Below are 17421 nucleotides of genomic sequence, written 5' to 3' on the forward strand. Positions count from 1 at the left end.
CTGAGCTGTTTAAAGAACATTTCCTGGTATTTTATGCTCGAGGCTCGGTATTGGCTGATGAACTTCCCCTGGTTTTGTGATGTCACATTCGCTGTTCTATCCTCCAGTGTCTGGGTCACAATCGAGTTCCTCCACCAGATTCTAACCCCGTGTGTCCCATTTCTCCTGATTCTGCTGCTCAATGTTCTCACCGTCAGACACATTTTAGTGACCAGCAGAGCCCGCAGGAGACTCCGCGCTCACACCAATGGGGACGCTCAGTCTGACACTGAAATGAGAAACCGAAAAAAATCCATCATTTTACTGTTTGTGATCTCGGCCAATTTCATCCTGTTATGGTCAATGTTAATGCTGTTTTCTATATGGTTCCGGATGTGGTTTATTGGGTATCGGTCTGTGAATCTCGATGCCTTTGTGCTGGAATTGGGCTTCATGCTGCAGCTCCTCAGTTGCTGCACAAACACCGCGATTTATGCCGTAACCCAGACTAAGTTCAGGCAGCAGCTGAAGAATGTGCTGAAATATCCCTTCACCCAAATCCATCCATCCATCAAATTCCCTCATTAATCAATCCATCCGGGATTTTCTCATTTCAGTTCAGTGTTTCAGCGATGGAGCAGCCTGTCGCTATGGTAACAGACTGAGGGTAGCGCTGGTTTGTCCATCCTTATCCCACAGGGGGGTTACAGGGAAACATTTCAATGTTTCTCACAACTCAGGGGCCAGTGAGAAAAGGCACCATCCCACTGACTGTATCCATCACTTCCATTTGTAACCAATAAAAATGTTGATAAAAGCGTGCCGAGCAGCAGAGTGACCGATGTTGTTGTGTGTCTTTGTGTTGGAGAAGCTGAGCTGGCGAGAGACAGACTCAGCCCCAAGTCCTGGTCCTCAGGGAAGGGGAGGGCACCGCGCCCTGAGCTCAGGAGCTGGGTTTAACTCCCTCTGTCCCCCCACTCCAACCTGGACTCCCCATTTCCTCTCTTCCTCCTCAATTCTCTCCCTCTCTCTCTTCCATCACCTCTCCTCTTCATTCTCCCTCATCCCCCTCTCTCACACACACCCCCAAAACAGGTTTCTACACCTGCCTCCATTCTTACCTCTCCCCCTCCCCCTCACTGTCTCTCTCTCTTGCCGCCTCTGTCTGCCTTCTGCAATTCCATCTCTACCACATTCCCCCTCCCATCCCATATCCCATCCCCACCATCGCACACTCAGCCTCACCACCAATACCCCAGACTCTGGGTCAGAGGGGAAGGGAAGGACCAGGGAGACAGTGTGTGGCAGATAGACAGGGAGGGAGGGAGAGAGATTCAGCTGAAGAGAAACGGAAGGAGGTGGAGAGAGAGAGAGAGTCACCGAGGAAACGGGATCGAGAGTGGGAGAAGGTGGAGAGAGAGTGAGGGGCAGGGAGAGAGAGAGTGGGCGAGAGAAAGTGTGAGACTGAGAGAGGGGTGAGGGAGGGGGCAAGAGAGAAAGGGAGAGAGAGAGATTGGACGAGAGAGAGAGCAAGGGCGGGAGAGAGAGAGAGCGAGGGCGGGTGAGAGAAATGGTGAGAGAGAGCAAGGGCAAGAAGGAGACGGGAGTGTGTGGGGGGGTGGTCGAGAGAGAGATGGGCAAGAGAGAGAGAGGGTGAGAGCGAGCGTGAGGGGCAAGAGAGGACGAGACAGAGAGAGAGAGGGAGGGAGGGAGGAAATGGGTGAGAGAGAGAGAGGGAGAGAGTGAGCAAAAGAAAGATCGAGGGGGTGAGAGAGAGAGAGAGAGACGGGCGAGAGAGAGCGAATGGGAGAGGGGTGACAGAGGAGAAGAGGTTGCGAGAGCGAGAGAGAGGGGAAGAGAGAGCGGGAATGAGGGAGAGAGTTTGTGAGAGACGGGGGGAGAGTGAGAGAGAGGGGGCTAGCGAGTGACAGAGATGAGAGAGAGGGGGTGTGAAAGAGAGAGATAGAGAGAGACAGAGAGAGAGGGGGTAGAGAGAGAGAGGAGGCGGGAGTGGGAGGGACGGTCGAGAGAGACAGAGAGAGAGGGAGAGCGAGAAAGAGAGAGAGAGAGAGATGAGAGAGGGCGACAGGGTTGAGAGAGGAAGAGAGGGTGCGAGAGCGAGACTGAGATGGGATGAGAGCGCAAAGGAGGGAGAGTTGTGTCGAGAGAGAGAGAGGGCAAGAGTGATAGAGGGGAGTGAGAGATGGAGACAGGGAGAGGATGACAGAGAGAGAAGCCATAATGAGAGAAAGAGTCGCAGAGAGATGAAGAAAGGAGGTGAGCAAGGGGGAGAGAGTGTGCACGAGAGAGACAGCGAGAGAAAGAGTGGGCGAGAGAGAGAGAGGTCAAAATGGAGGGAGAGAGGGGCCAGATACGAGAGAGAGTGCGAGAGAGAGGGAGAGAGATGGTCGAGAGAGAGAGGATTGGTAGAGAGAGAGAGAAGGGGGCGGGATAGAGAGAGAGGGCTACAGAGAAAGAGAGGGGGGGGGGGAGTGAGAGAGAGAGGCCGCGAGAGAGGGAGAGGGAGCGAGAGATAGGGGAGAGCGAGATGGAGGAATGGGGCAAGTGAGAGGTAGAGAGATGAGAGAAAGAGAGAGGAGGCAAGAGACGGAGGGAAGGCCATAAGGGACAGAGAGAGAGAGACAGACAGAGAAAGAGGGGTGAGGCAAGAGTGAATGAGGAAGACAGTGGTGAGAGAGAGAGAGAACAGACAGGGGCCAAATAAAGAGAGGTGCGAGAGAGAGAGGGGCGAGAGATAGAGAGGGGGGGGTAATAGACAGAGGGATAAAGAGAGAGAGGGAGAGAGCGAGAGAGGGAGAACGAGAGAGAGAACGAGAGAGAGAGAACGAGAGAGAAAGAGAACGAAAGAGAACGAGAGAGAACAAGAGAGAGGGAGAAAGGTGCAAGAGAGAGGGAAAGAGGGGGCAGATATGAGAGAGAGAGTGCGAGAGCAAGAGAGAGGAGAGAGCAAGGGAGGGAGACAGGGAGATAGGGAGAGAGTGAGTGGAAGAGAGGGGCGAGAGAGGGGCGACAGAGAGAGAGAGAGAGAGCGAGGGGGAGAGAACGATGGGGAGAGAGAGAGGGAGAGAGAGGGGAGAGACTGCGAGGGGGGAAGGGAGAGGGGTACAGAGAGAGAGAGCACGAGCAAGTGAGAGAGGGAGAGCGAGAGATGTGAGCAAGCTAGAGACAGAGAGATGAGAGAGAGAGTTGCGAGAGAGAGAGGAGGTGAGGAAGGGAGGACTGAGAGAGATAAGGAGAGAGAGAGAGCAACAGACAGACATAGAGAGAGATAGAGTAAGAGTGAGAAAGAAGAGGTGAGAGAGAGAGGGAGGACTGAGAGAGAGGAAGAGAGAGAGAGACAGACAGAGCACGAGTGAGTGAGCGAGAGAGAGAGTGAGATGAGCGAGAGAGGGAGAGTGAGAGAGAGATAGGAAGAGTAAGAGAGAGAGAATGCGAGTGTGGGAGGGGGACAGAGAGAGCGATAGAGAGAGAGAAAGTGGGAGAGAGAGGGACAGCAAAAGAGAGGGGAGGTGAACGAGAGACAGAGGGATGAAAGAGAGGGGCACGAGAGAGACAGTGGAGGCAAGAGAGGGATGGAGAGCTGAGAGAGAGAGACAGACAGTGTGACAGAGAGAGGCAATGAGAGGGGGAGAGATATGAGACCAAGGTGGGGAGAGAGAGGAAACGATGGGCGAGAGAGAGGAGAAAGAGAGGGAGAGAGAGGAGATGATGGGAGAGAGAGAGACGCTCGATGGGAGAGAGAGAGAGAGGACGAGAGAGGGAGAGACAGGGGATGATGGGGAGAGAGAGGGGACTATGGGGGGTGAGAGAGGGGACGAGAGAGGGAGAGAGAGGGGGAGAGAGTAGAGACGAGAGGGGGAGAGAGGGGGGGAAAGAGCGGGGATGAGAGAGGGGAGAGAGAGGTGATGAGATGGGGAGAGAGAGGGGACGAGAGAGGTGAGAGTGAGGTGAGAGAGAGGCGACGTGAAGGGTGGAATGAGGGGACGAGAGAGGGGACGAGAGATGGAGAGAGAGGGGGAACGAGAGAGGGAGAGAGAGGGGGTGAGAGAGGGAGAGTGAGGGAACAAGAGACGGAGAGAGAGGGGAAGACAGAGGGGGAGAGAGATTATGAGAGGGGGCGAGGGAAAGAGAGGAGGGGAGAGAGGGGACAAGAGGAGAGAGAGGGGACGATGGGGGAGGGGGGTGAGCGGGGGAGAGAGGGGGAGAGAGAGAGTTAGAGAGGTGGGACAAGAGGAGGAGAGAAAGGACGAGTGTGGAGAGAGAAGGGACGAGAGAAGGGACGAGAGAGGAGAGGAGAGAGGGGAGGAGAGAGGGGAGGAGAGAGGGAGAGGGACGAGAGCGGAGAGAGTGGGGACGGGGGTGAGAGAGAAGGGATGATAGGGGGAGAGAGAGGGGACGATGGGGGGAGAGAGGTGGAGTGAGAGGGGGAGAGGGGGGGAGAGAGAATGTAAGAGAGATGGGACAAGAGGGGGAGACAGACAGGATGAGGGGGAGAGAGAGGGGACGAGAGACGTAGAGAGAGAGGACGAGAGAGGGAGGGGAGACAGGGGTGAGAGAGAAGGTACGAGAGGGAGAGAGAGAGGGGACGATGGGAGGAGAGATAGGGCATGAGAGGGGGAGAGAGGTGATGAGAGAGGGAGAGAGAGTGGACGATGGGGGTAGAGAGAGGGGAGAGAGAGGAGGAGAGAGGGGGCAGAGAGGGGATGATGGGGGTAGAGAGATGGGACAAGGGAGGGAGAAAGGGGGAGGGAGAGGGGACGAGAGAGTTGATAGGGCCAAGAGAGAGACGGAGAGAGGGGAAGAGAGAGGGGAGAGAGGTGATGAGAGGGGGTAGTGAGGGGACGAGAGGGAGGAAAGAGAGGGGACAAGAGAAGGAGAGAGAGGGGACGATGGGGGAGAGTGGAGGAGTGAGAGGCGGAGAGAGGGGGAGGGAGAGGGCAACAGAAGTGGGACAAGAGGGGGAGAGAGAGAGGAGGAGGGCGGAGAGAGAGGATTGAGAGAGGGAGAGAGGGGAGGGAGAGAGAGGGGAGGAGAGAGGGAGGGAGAGGGGGCGAGAGAGGGAGAGAGAGGGAACAAGAGAGATGATAACGCCGAGAGAGAGATGGAGAGAGGGGAAGAGAGAGGGGAGAGAGGTGATGAGAGGGAGTAGTGAGCGGACGAGAGGGTTAGAGATAGGGGACGATGGGGGGAGAGGGGGGCAGTGAGGGGGGAGAGAGGGGCGAGAGAGAGGCCAAGAGAGGTGGGACAAGAGGGGGAGAGCGAGAGGACGAGGGTGGAGAGAGAAGGGAAGAGAGAGGGAAACAGAGGGGAGGGAAGAGGGAGAGAGAGGGGACGAGAGGGGAGGGGGGATGGGGGTGAGAGAGAAGGGTCGATGGGGGGAGAGAGGGGAAGAGAGGGGGAAAAGAGAGGTCGAGAGAGGGAGAGAGATGGGAGGATGGGGGAGAGAGAGAGGGGATGATTGGGGGGAGAGAGAGGGGACTAGAGGTGGAGAGAGCGTGGACGATGGGGGTGACGGGGAGAGAGAGGGAGACTGCGGGGCTGAGAGAGGGAGAGAGAGAGGGGGAGGGAGAGGGGAAGGGAGAGGGGAGAGAGATTGGATGCGAGGGGAAGAGAGCGGACGAGGGAGGGGAGAGAGAGGTGACGTGAGGGGGAGAGAGAGTGGACGAGAGAGAGAGGGGAAGAGAGAGGGGGAGAGACGTGATGAGACAGGGGAGCGTGGGGACGAGAGGGGGGAGAGAGAGGGGACGAGAGAGGTGAGAGTGAGGGGAGAGAGAGGTGACAAGAGGGGTGGAATGAGGGGACGAGAGGGGGGAGAGAGGGGACGAGAGAGTGAGAGAGGGGGGGAACGAGAGAGGGAGAGAGAGGGGGCTAGAGAGGGAGAGAGAGGGAACAAGAGACGGAGAGAGAGGCGACGACAGAGGGGGAGAGAGATTATGAGAGGGGGCGAGGGGAAGAGAGGAGGGGAGAGAGGGGACAAGAGGAGAGAGAGGGGACGATGGGGGAGGGGGGTGAGCGGGGGAGAGAGGGGGAGAGAGAGGACGACTGTGGAGAGAGAGGGGACGAGAGAGGGAGAGAGAGGGGCGGAGAGAGAGGGGAGGAGAGAGGAAGAGAGGGGACGAGAGCGGAGAGAGTGGAGACGGGGGTGAGAGAGAAGGGATGATGGGGGAGAGAGAGGGGACGATAGGGAAGAGAGGGGACGATGGGGTTAGAGAGAGGGGAGAGAGAGGGGGAGAGAGGGGACAGAGAGGGGATAATGAGGGAGAGAGAGGGGATGAGAGAGGGTGAGAGGGAGAGAGAGAGAGGGGATGACAGAGGTGGGGGGGGAGAGAGAGAGGGAGAGAGGGGAGAGAGGTGATGAGAGGGGCGAGTGAGGGGACGAGAGGGGGAGAGAGAGGAGACGATGGGGAGAGAGGTGGAGTGAGAGGGGGAGGGGGGAGAGAGAGTGCAAGAGAGATGGGACAAGAGGGGGAGACAGACAGGATGAGGGGAAGAGAGAGGGGACGAGAGAGGGAGGGGGTGACGGTGGTGAGAGAGAAGGTACAAGAGGGGGAGAGAGAGGGGAGAGAAAGGGTGAGAGGGGGGCAGAAAGGGGATGATGGGGGTAGAGAGAGGGTACAAGAGAGGGAGAAAGGGGGAGAGAGAGGGGACGAGAGAGGTTAGAGGGAGGGGAGAGAGAGGGAGAGAGGGGAGAGAGGTGATTAGAGGGGGTAGTGAGGGGACGAGAGGGGGAGAGGGGGACGATGGGGGAGAGGGGGGCAGTGAGGGGGGAGAGAGGGGCGAGAGAGAGGCCAAGAGAGGTGGGACAAGAGGGGGAGAGCGAGAGGACGTGGGTGGAGAGAGAAGGGACGAGAGAGGGAAACAGAGGGGAGGGAGAGAGAGGGGAGGAGAGAGGGAGAGAGGGAACGAGAGGGGAGAGAGTGGGGATGGGGGTGAGAGAGAAGGGATGATAGGGGGAGAGAGCGCGGGCGATGGGGAAGAGAGGGGGAAGATGGGGGTAGAGAGAGGGGAGAGAGAGGGGGAGAGAGGGGGCAGAGAGAGGATGATGGGGGAGAGAGAGGGGACGAGAGAGGGAGAGAGAGAGAGGGAACGAGAGAGGTGAGAGGGAGGGGAGAGAGAGAGGTAGAGAGGTGATGAGAGGGGGGAGTGAGGTGACGAGAGGGGGAGAAAGAGGAGACGATGGGGGGAGAGAGGTGGAGTGAGAGGGGGAGAGAGGGGGAGAGAGAGTGTAAGAGATATGGGACAAGAGGGGGAGACAGAAAGGATGAGGGGGGGAATGAGAGGGGATGAGAGAGGTAGAGAGAGGGGACAAGAGATGGAGGGGGGACGGGGGTGAGAGAGAAGGTACGAGAGGGGGAGAGAGAGGGGACGATGGGGAGGAATAGGAGAGAGATGAGAGGGAGAGAAGGGGGACGATGGGGGGAGAGAGAGGGCGCCAGAGGGGGAGAGAGGGGGACGAATGGGCGGGAGAGACGGGTCGATGGGGGCACAGGGGGAGAGAGAGGGAAAGAGAGAGGGGCCCATGGGGGGGAGAGAGAGGGGACAAGAGAGGAGAGAGAGAGGGGAGAGAGAGGTGACGAGGGGGGGAGAGAGAGGTGACGAGAGGGGGGAGAGAGGGGACAAGAGGGGGGGAGGTGGGGATGAGAGGGGGGAGAGAGAGGGAAAGAGTGTGGACGAGACAGGGGAGGTAGCGGACGAGAGTGGGGGAGAGAGGGGACGAGAGAGGGAGAGAGAGGGGAGAGAGAGAGGGGAGAGAGAGGTGAGACAGAGGGGTGAGAGAGGTGACGAGAGGGGCAGAATGAGGGGAAGAGGGGGGAGAGAGGGGACGAGAGAGGGAGAGAGAGGGGAGAGAGAGGTGAGACAGAGGGGTGAGAGAGGTGACGTGAGGGGGAGAGAGAGTGGACGAGAGAGAGAGGGGAAGAGAGAGGGGGAGAGAGGTGATGAGAGGTGGGAGCGTGGGGACGAGAGGGGGGAGAGAGAGGGGACGAGAGAAGGAGAGAGAGGGGATGATGGGGGGAGAGTGGAGGAGTGAGAGGCGGAGAGAGGGGGAGGGAGAGGGTAACAGAAGTGGGACAAGAGGGGGAGAGGGAGGGGACGAGAGGGGGAGAGAGAGGGGAGGAGAAGGGGAGAGAGAGGGGATGATGTGGAAGAGAGAGGGGACGAGAGGGGGGAAAGAGAGGGGAGGATGGGGGTGATGGGGAGAGAGAGGGGAAGAAAGAGGGAGAGAGGGGTAGGAAGAGGGGACGAGAGAGGGGAGAGAGGGGATGAGAGGGGGAGAGAGAGGAGACGAGAGATAGAGAGGGGGGAAGTTGTGGTGGAGAGAGGTGATGAGAGGGGGGAGCGAGGGGAAGAGAGGAGGGGAGAGAGGGGACGATGGGGGGATAGTGGGGAAGTGAGAGGGGGAGAGTGGAGGGACAGAGAGGGTACGAGAGGTGGGACAAGAGGGGGAGAGTGCGAGGACGAGGGTGGAGAGAGAGGGTCAAGAGGGGGAGAGAAATGTGAGGGAGAGAGAGGTGAGGAGAGATGTGAGAGAGACGTGACGAGAGGGGAGAGAGTGAACGGGTGTGAGAGAGAAGGGACGATAGGGGGAGAGAGAGAGGGGACGAGAGTGGGAGAGAGAGGGGAGGATGGGATAGAGACAAGGGATGATGGGGGAGAGAGAGGGGATGAGAGGGGAAGAGCCCGGGGACGATGGGGGTGACGGGGAGAGAGAAGGAGAGAGCGGGGACGAGAGTGGGGAGAGAGAGGAGATGAGAGGGGGAGAGAGAGGATGAGAGAGGGGAGAGAGGTGACATGAGGAGGAGAGAGAGGGGACGAGAGAGAGAGGGGACGAGAGAGGGGGGGGGAAGAGAGGGGGGAGCAGGTGATGAGAGGAGGAGATAGCAGACGAGAGGGGGAAAGAGAGGGGACGAGAGAAGGAGAGAGAGGGGATGATGGGGAAGAGAGGGGGTGAGAGGGGTAGAGAGGGGTGAGAGAGAGGGTAATAGATGTGGGACAAGAGGGGAGAGAGAGAGGACGAGTGTGGAGAGAGAGGGGTCGATGGGGGAGAGGGGGGAGTGAGAAGGGGCGAGAGGGGGGAGAGAGAGGGTAAGAGAGGTGGGACAAGAGGGGGAGAGAGAGAGGACGAGTGTGGAGAGAGATGGGACGAGAGAGGGAGGGGGGGAGAGAGAGGGGAGTAGAGAGGGGGAGAGAGGGGAGGGAGAGGGAGGGGAGGAGATAGGGAGAGAGAAGGGACAAGGGGGCAGAGAGGGGGAATGGGGGTGTGAGAGAATGGACAATAGGGGATGAGAGAGGGGACGATAGGGAAAGAGAGGGCATGACAGGGGGAGAGAGGTGATGAGAGAGGGAGTGAGAGTGGACGATGGGGGTAGAGAGAGGAGAGAGAGAGAGGGGGAGAGAGGGGGCAGAGAGGGATGATGGCGGTAGAGAGAGAGAGGGGACGAGAGAGGGAGAAAGGGGGAGAGAGAGGGGACGACAGAGGTGATAGGGAGGAGAGAGAGATGGAGAGAGAGGAAGAGAGAGGGGAGAGAGGTGATGAGAGGGGGTAGTGAGGGGACGAGAGGGGGAGAGAGAGTGGACGATGGGCGGAGGGGGGCAGTGAGTGGGGAGAGAGGGGAGAGAGAGGGCAAGAGAGGTGGGACAAGAGGAGGAGAGAGAGAGGATGAGGGTGGAGAGAAAAGGGACGAGAGAGAGAAAGAGAGGGGAGGGAGAGAAAGGGGAGGAGAGAGGGAGAGAGAGGGGATGAGATGGGAGGGTGGGGATGGGGATGAGAGAGAAGGGTCGCTGAGGGGAGAGAGAGGGGACGAGAGGTTGAGAGAGGGGGGTTGTGAGAGGGAGAGAGATGGGAGGATGGAGGAGAGAGAGGGGATGAGATGGGAGGGTGGGGATGGGGATGAGAGAGAAGGGTCGCTGAGGGAAGAGAGAGGGGACGAGAGGTTGAGAGAGGGGGGTTGTGAGAGGGAGAGAGATGGGAGGATGGGGGAGAGAGAGGGGATGATGGGGCAGAGAGAGTGGACGAAAGGTGGAGAGAGCAGGGACGATGGGGGTGACGGGGAGGGAGAGGGAGACAGAGGGGACGGGAGAGGCAGAGAGGGGGGAGGGAGAGGGGACGAGAGAGGGGAGAGAGATTGGATGAGGGCGGTGAGAAGGGACGAGAGGGGAGAGAGAGTTGACGTGATCGGAGAGAGAGTGGTCGAGAGAGAGAGGGGAAGAGATCGGGGGAGAGAGGTGATGAGAGGGCGAAGCGAGGGGACGGGGGGAGAGAGAGGGGACGATGGGGGAAGATTGGAGGAGTGAGAGGCAGAGAGATGGAGGAGGGAGAGTGTAACAGAAGTGCGACAAGAGGGGGAGAGAGAGAGAGAGAGAGGACCAGGGTGGAGAGAGAGGATTGAGAGAGGGAGAGAGGTGATGAGAGAGAGAGAGAGGGAAGAGAGGGGGGAGCAGGTGATGAGAGGGGGAGCTAGTGGACGAGAGGGGGAGAGAGAGTGGACGAGAGAAGGATGGGGGGAGAGAGGGGGAGAGAGAGGGGCGATGTGGGGAGAGAGGGGAGAGAGTGTGGAGAGTGAGGGGAGAGAGAGGGAGAGAGGGGAGAGAGAGTGAGAGAGAGGAGCCAATGGGGGGAGAGAGAGGGAGAGAGAGGGGACGACTGGGGGAAAGAGAGGGCATGATGTGAAGAGAGAGGGTACGAAGGACGGGGAGAGAGGGGACAATGGGAGGAGACAGAGGGAGAGAGAGGGCACAATGGGGGAGAGAGAGGGCATGATGGGGGAGAGAAGGCACGAGAGAAGTGGAGAGAGGGGACGAGAGGGTGAGAGAGAGGGGACAATGTGGGGAGAGAGAGGGGAGAGAGGGGACGATGGGCGATAAAGAGACGGAGAGAGAGGGGTCGATGGAGGAGAGAGAGGGGAGGCAGAGGGGAGAGAGAGAGGGAGAGAGACTGGATGATGTGGAGAGAGAGAGGGGGGAGTGAGAGTGGAGAGAGAGGGGATGATGGGGGAGAGAGAGGACGATGGGGGGGGGAGAGAGGGGAGAGTGAGGGAGATAGAGGAGAGAGAGGGAGAGAGAGGGGATAATTGGGGAGAGAGAGGGCATGATGGGGGAGAGAATGAGGGGAGACAGAGGGGACGATGGGGGAGAGAGGGGGGACGAGAGGGAGAGAGAGAGAGAGGACGAAGGGGTAGAGAGGGGTGACGAGAGAGGTAGAGAGGACACGTGAATGGGACAGAGAGGGGAGGGAGAGAGGGGAGAGAGGGTGAGAGAGGGGGGGCAATGGCGGGGGACAGAGAGGACGAGAGGGGGAAAGAGAGGGAGAGAGAGAGGGGAGAATGGGGAGAGAGAGGGGGAGAGAGCGGGGAAGAGAGAGGGTTTAGAGAAGGAGAGAGAGGGGAGAGCGAGGGGATGAGAGTAGGGAGAGAGGGACGAGAGGGGGAGAGAGAGGTGACGATGGGGGAGAGAGGGGGATGATGTGGGAGAGAGGGGGGACGAATGATGGGGAGAGGGGACGAGAGCATGAGAGAGAGGGAACGATGGGGGAGAGAGAGTGGACGAGAGGGGGAGAGAGGGGACGAGAGCGGGAGAGAGAGAGGGGACGAGAAAGGGAGAGAGAGAGGGGACGAGAGGTGGAAAGAGAGGGGATGAGAGAGGGAGAGAAAGGAGAGAGTGAGGGCAGAGAGATGGGAGAGAGGGGGGACGATGGGGAGAGAGGGGAACGAGAGGGGAGAGGGAGGGGAGGATGGGGAGAGGAAGAGGGAGGGGGAGAGAGGGGACAATGGGGTTGAGACAGGGGACGAGAGAGGGAGAGAGGGGACGATGGAGGAGAGAGATGGAGAGAGACGGAGAGAGAAGGAAGAGAGGGAGAAAGAGGGGACAACGTGGGAGAGATAGGGACAAGAGGGTGAGAGAGTGGGGATAAGAGAGGGAGAAAGAGGGGACGAATGAGGGTGAGAGAGGGGACGATGGGGGGCGAGTGAGGGAGAGAGGGGGGCGAGAGCGGGTATGAGAGAGGAAGAGAGAGGGGACGTTTGGGGGGGAGAGAGGGGACGAGAGTGGGGGAGAGATAGGGTGACGAGAGAAGGAGAGAGAGGGAAAGAAAGGGGACGATACCGGGAGAGAGAGGGGACGATGCGGGGAGAGAGAGTGAGGGAGAGTGGGAGAGACAGGGGATGACAGAGGGAGAGGGGGGGGATGACGGAGAGAGCGAGAGAGAGAGAGAGAGAGGACAATGGGGGGAGAGAGAGGGAGGGAGAGGGAAAGGGGGACGATATGGGGAGAGAGAGGGGACGAGGGAGGGAGAGAGAGGGGACAAGAGGGGAGAGAGAGGGGACGAAGGAGGGAGAGAGAGGGGATGAGGGAGGGACAGAGAGGGGACAATGGTGGGAGAGAGAGGGGACAAGGGAGGCAGAGAAATGGAGAGAGAGGTAGAGAAAGGGGACGATACAGGGAGAGAGAGAGAGGGAATGATGGGGGCGAGAGAGGGAGAGAGAGGGGGAGAGAGCAGGGGTGAGAGAGGGAGAGAGAGGGGACGAGGGAGAGGGGGCGATGGGGGAGAGAGAGGGAACGTGAGGGGGAGAGAAAGGGGATGCGAGAGGGAGACGAGGAAGTGGAAGAGAGAGGGGAAGAGAGAGAGGGAGAGAGAGGGGGAGAGAGAGGGGACGAGAGGGGGAGAGAGAGGGGGAGAGAGAGGGGGAGAGAGAGGGGACGAGAGGGGAGATGAGACAGTGTGAGGGAGAGAGGACAATGAGGGGGAGTAAGGGGGAGCAAGAGAGGGGGAGATGGCGTGAGAGCAGATGAGCAAAAGAGGGAGAGAATGACACAGGAAGAGCAAGAGAGAGATAGAGCAAGAGCGAGAGAGAGCGACAGACGGGGATAAGTGAGAGAGAGGGGAGTAAGTGAAAGAGAGTGCAAGTGAGAGCGAAGGGCTGGAGAGAGTGAGGGTGGTGCAGGAGAGAGTTGGAGAGAGTGGGCGAGAGTGAGTGAGGGGGCAGCGGGAGAGTGTGGGTGAGAGTGAGAGAGCGGGCGAGGGTGAGAGTGGGAGAGAGTGAGAGTGGGTGAGAGAGAGAGTGGATGAGAGCGAGAGAGTGGGTGAGAGAGAGAGTGGGCGCGAGAGAGAGAGTGGGCGAGAGAGAGAGAGTGGGCGAGAGAGCGTGTGAGAGAGAGAGACAGAGGGCGAGAGAGAGAGTGGGAGAGAGTAAGGGAGTGGGCGACAGAGGATGTCAGCGAGAGAGAGTGTGGGTGAGAGAGAGTGGGAGAAAGAGAGAGAGAGTGGGCGAGGGAGAGAGAATGGGCGAGTGAGAGTGGGCGGGAGAGAGAGAGTGGGCGAGAGAGAGAGAGTGGGCGAGAGAGCGTGTGGGAGAGAGAGACAGAGGGCGAGAGAGAGAGTGGGAGAGAGTAAGGGAGTGGGCGACAGAGGGTGTCAGCGAGAGAGAGTGGGGGTGAGAGAGAGTGGGAGAAAGAGAGAGAGAGTGGGCGAGGGAGAGAGAATGGGCGAGTGAGAGTGGGCGGGAGAGAGAGAGTGGACGAGAGAGAGAGAGTGGGCGAGAGAGCGTGTGAGAGAGAGAGACAGAGGGCGAGAGAGAGAGTGGGAGAGAGTAAGGGAGTGGGCGACAGAGGGTGTCAGCGAGAGAGAGTGGGGGTGAGAGAGAGTGGGAGAAAGAGAGAGAGAGTGGGTGAGGGAGAGAGAATGGGCGAGTGAGAGTGGGCGGGAGAGAGAGAGTGGGCGAGAGAGAGAGAGTGGGCGAGAGAGCGTGTGAGAGAGAGAGACAGAGGGCGAGAGAGAGAGTGGGAGAGAGTAAGGGAGTGGGCGACAGAGGGTGTCAGCGAGAGAGAGTGGGGGTGAGAGAGAGTGGGAGAAAGAGAGAGAGAGTGGGCGAGGGAGAGGGAATGGGCGAGTGAGAGTGGGCGGGAGAGAGAGAGTGGGCGAGAGAGAGAGAGTGGGAGAGAGTAAGCGAGTGGGCGAGAGAGACAGTGGGCGAGAGAGAGAGTGGGCGAGAGAGGGAGAATGGTTGAGAGAGAGAGAGTGGGCGACAGAGGGTGTCAGCGAGAGAGAGTGGGGGTGAGAGAGAGTGGGCGAAAGAGAGAGAGAGTGGGCGAGGGAGAGAGAATGGGCGAGTGAGAGTGGGCGGGAGAGAGAGAGTGGGCGAGAGAGAGAGAGTGGGTGAGAGAGAGAGTGGGCGAGAGAGAGAGAGTGGCCGAGAGAGAGAGTGGGTGAGAGAGAGAGAGTGGGTGAGAGAGAGAGAGAGAGAGAGAGTGAGTGCGTGACGGAGAGAGAATGGGCGGGTTAGAGTGTGCGGAAGAGAGAGATTGGGCAAGACAGACTGAGTGGGCGAGAGTGAGAGAGTGGGTGAGAGAGAGAGTGGGCGAGAGAGAGAGGGTGGGCAAGAGAGAGAGTGGGCAAGAGAGAGTGGGCAAGAGAGAGAGAGAGAGTGGGCGAGAGAGAGAGAGAGTGGGCGAGAGAGAGTGGGCAAGAGAGAGAGAGAGTGGGCAATAGAGAGAGTGGGGGAGAGAGAGCGGGCGAGGGAGAGACTGAGCGAGAGAGAGAGTGGGCGAGAGAGAGAGAGTGGGCGAGAGAGAGAGAGTGGGAGAGAGAGAGTGGGCGAGAGTGAGAGTGGGTGAGAGAGAGAGACAGTTGGAGAGAAAGAGGACGAGAGGGAGACTGGGCGAGAGACAGTGGGTGAGAGAGAGAGTGGGCGAGAGAGAGAGTGGGAGAGAGAGAGAGTGGGCAAGAGAGAGAGTGGGAGAGAGTGAGAGAGGGGGCAAGAGAGAGAATGGCTGTGAGAGAGAGTGGTGAGAGAGAGACAGTGGGCGAGAGTGAGAGAGTGGGCGAGCGAGAGTGGAAGAGAATGAGAGAGGGGCAGAGGGAGAGAGTGGGCAAGAGAGAGAGTGTGGGTGACAGAGAGTGGGCGAGAGAGAGAGAGGGGATAAGAGAGGGAGTGGGCGAGAGAAAGCGTGTGAGTGAGAAAGTGGGAGTGAGAGAGTGGGTGAGAGAAAGAGTGGGAGTGAGAGAGTGGGGTGAGAGAGAGTGGGTGAGAGTGAGGGAGTGGGCGAGAGAGAGATTGGGGTGAGAGAGTGTGGGCAAGGGAGATAGTGGGCGAGAGAGAGAGTGGGCGAGAGCAGGTGTGGGCGAGAGAGTGTGCACGTGAGAGTGAGAGAGGGGGCAGAGAGAGATAGTGCACGAGAAAGAGAGTGGGCGAGAGAGAGGGAGAGAGAGAATAGACGAGAGAAAGACTGGGCGAAAGAGTGAATGGGTGAGAGAAGGAGTGAGGGTGAGTGAGAGTGTGGGGGAGAGAGAGGGTGGGCAAGAGAGAGAGTGGGCGAGAGTGAGGGTGGGGGAGAGAGAGATAGTGGAAGAGAGAGAGAGTGGGTGAGAGAGAAACTGGGCGAGTTAGGAGTTGGTGAGAGAGAGAGTGGGAGAGAAAGAGTGGGCGATAGAGACAGAGTGGGCGAGAGTCGGTGAGAGAGAGTGGTGAGAGAAAGAGTGGGCGAGAGAGAGAGTGGGCAAGAGAGAGAGAGGGTGAGAGAGTGTGGGCGAGAGAGAGTGTGGGCGATAGAGAAAGAGTAGGCGAGAGAAAGAGTGGGCGACAGACAGTGGGTCAGAGAGAGTGAAGGCGAGAGAGAGAGTGGGCGAGAGAGTGTGCGTCAGAGAGTGGGCGAGAGACAGTGTGCGAGAGAAAGAGTGGAAGTGAGAGAGTGGGGGTGAGACAGAGTGGGCGAGAGAGAGTGTGGGCGACAGTGAGTGAGGGGGCAGAGGGAGAATGGGCGAGAGAGAGTGGGTGAGAGAGAGGGGGCAGAGGGAGATAGTGGGCAAGAGTGAGAGAGTGGGCAAAGGGAGTGGGCGAGAGAGAGTGTGGGTGAGAGAGAGACTGCGCAAAAGAGAGATTGGGTGAGAGAGATGTGCGAGAGAGAGAAAGAGTGGGCGAAAGAGAGTGGGCGAGAGAGAGATTGTCGAGAGAGAGTGTGAGTGGGCGAGAGAGAGAGTGGGCAAGAGAGAGAGTGGGTGAGAGAGAGAGTGGAAGAGAGAGAGAGTGGGTGAGAGAGAAACTGGGCGTGTTAGGAGTTGGTGAGAGAGAGAGTGGGAGAGAGACAGAGTGGGCGATAGAGACAGAGCGGGCGAGAGTCGGTGAGAGAGAGTGGTGAGATAAAGAGTGGGCAAGAGAGAGAGTGGGCGAGAGAGAGAGGGTGAGAGAGTGTGGGCGAGAGAGAGTGTGGGCGATAGAGAAAGAGTAGGCGAGAGAAAGAGTGGGCGACAGAGAGTTGGTGAGAGACAGTGAAGGCGAGAGAGAGAGTGGAAATGAGAGAGTGGGGGTGAGACAAAGCGGGCAAGAGAGAGTGTGGGAGAGAGTGAGTGAGGGGGCAGAGGGAGAGTGGGTGAGAGAGAGTGGGTGAGAGAGAGGGGGCAGAGGGAGATAGTAGGCGAGAGAGAGAGTGGGCAAACGGAGTGGGCGAAAGAGTGTGTGGGTGAGAGAGAGTGTGGGCGAGACAGAGAGTGGGTGAGAGTGAGACTGAGCGAGAGTGAGAGAGTGGGCGAGAGAAAGTGGGGGAGAGAGTGAGAGTGTGGGCGAGAGAGAGTGGGCGAGAGAGAGTGGGAGAGAGTGAGAGAGTGGGGGAGAGAGAGTGGGCGAGAGAGAGTGTGGGCGAGAGAGAGAGTGGGAGAGAGAGAGGGCGAGAGAGAGTGGGCGAAAGAAAGTGTGGGCAATAGAGAAAGAGTAGGTGAGAGAGAGTGGGCGAGAGAGGGAGTGGGTGTGAGAGAGAGAAAGGGCGAGAGTGAGAGAGTGGGTGAGAGAGTGAGAGGGCTAGAGTGAGAGATTGGGCGAGAGAGAGTGTGGGTGAGAGAGAGAGTGGGTGAGAGAGAGAGAAAGGGCGAGAGTGAGAGAGTGGGTGAGAGAGTGAGAGGGCTAGAGAGAGAGTGGGTGAGAGAGTGTGCGACAGAGAGTGGGTGAGACAGAATGGGCGAGAGAGAGAGTTGGCGAGAGAGAGGGGGCAGAGGGAGATAGTGGGCGAGAGAGAGAGTGGGCAAGAGGGAGTGAGTGAGAGAGAGTGTGGGCGAGAGAGAGAAAGAGTGGGCGAAAGAGAGTGGGTGAGAGATAGAGTGAGTGGGCGATAGAGAGAGTGTGGGTGAGAGTGAGAGGGGGAAGAGGGACATAGTGGGCGAGAGAGAGAATGGGCGAGAGAGAGTGGGCGAGAGTGAGAGAGTGGGCGAGAGAGAGAGTGTGGGTGAGAGTGAGAGTGAGTGGGCGAGAGAGAGAGTGTGGGTGAGAGTGAAAGGGGGAAGAGGGACATAGTGGGCGAGACAGAGAGTTGGCGAGAGAGAGTGGGCGAGAATGAGAGAGTGGGCGAGAGAGAGAGTGTGGGTGAGAGTGAGAGTGAGTGGGCGAGAGAGAGAGAGTGGATGAGAGTGAGAGGGGGAAGAGGGACATAGTGGGCGAGACA

This window comes from Chiloscyllium punctatum, chromosome 6 (genome assembly GCF_047496795.1).
Source record: "Chiloscyllium punctatum isolate Juve2018m chromosome 6, sChiPun1.3, whole genome shotgun sequence".
Lineage (NCBI taxonomy): Eukaryota > Metazoa > Chordata > Chondrichthyes > Orectolobiformes > Hemiscylliidae > Chiloscyllium > Chiloscyllium punctatum.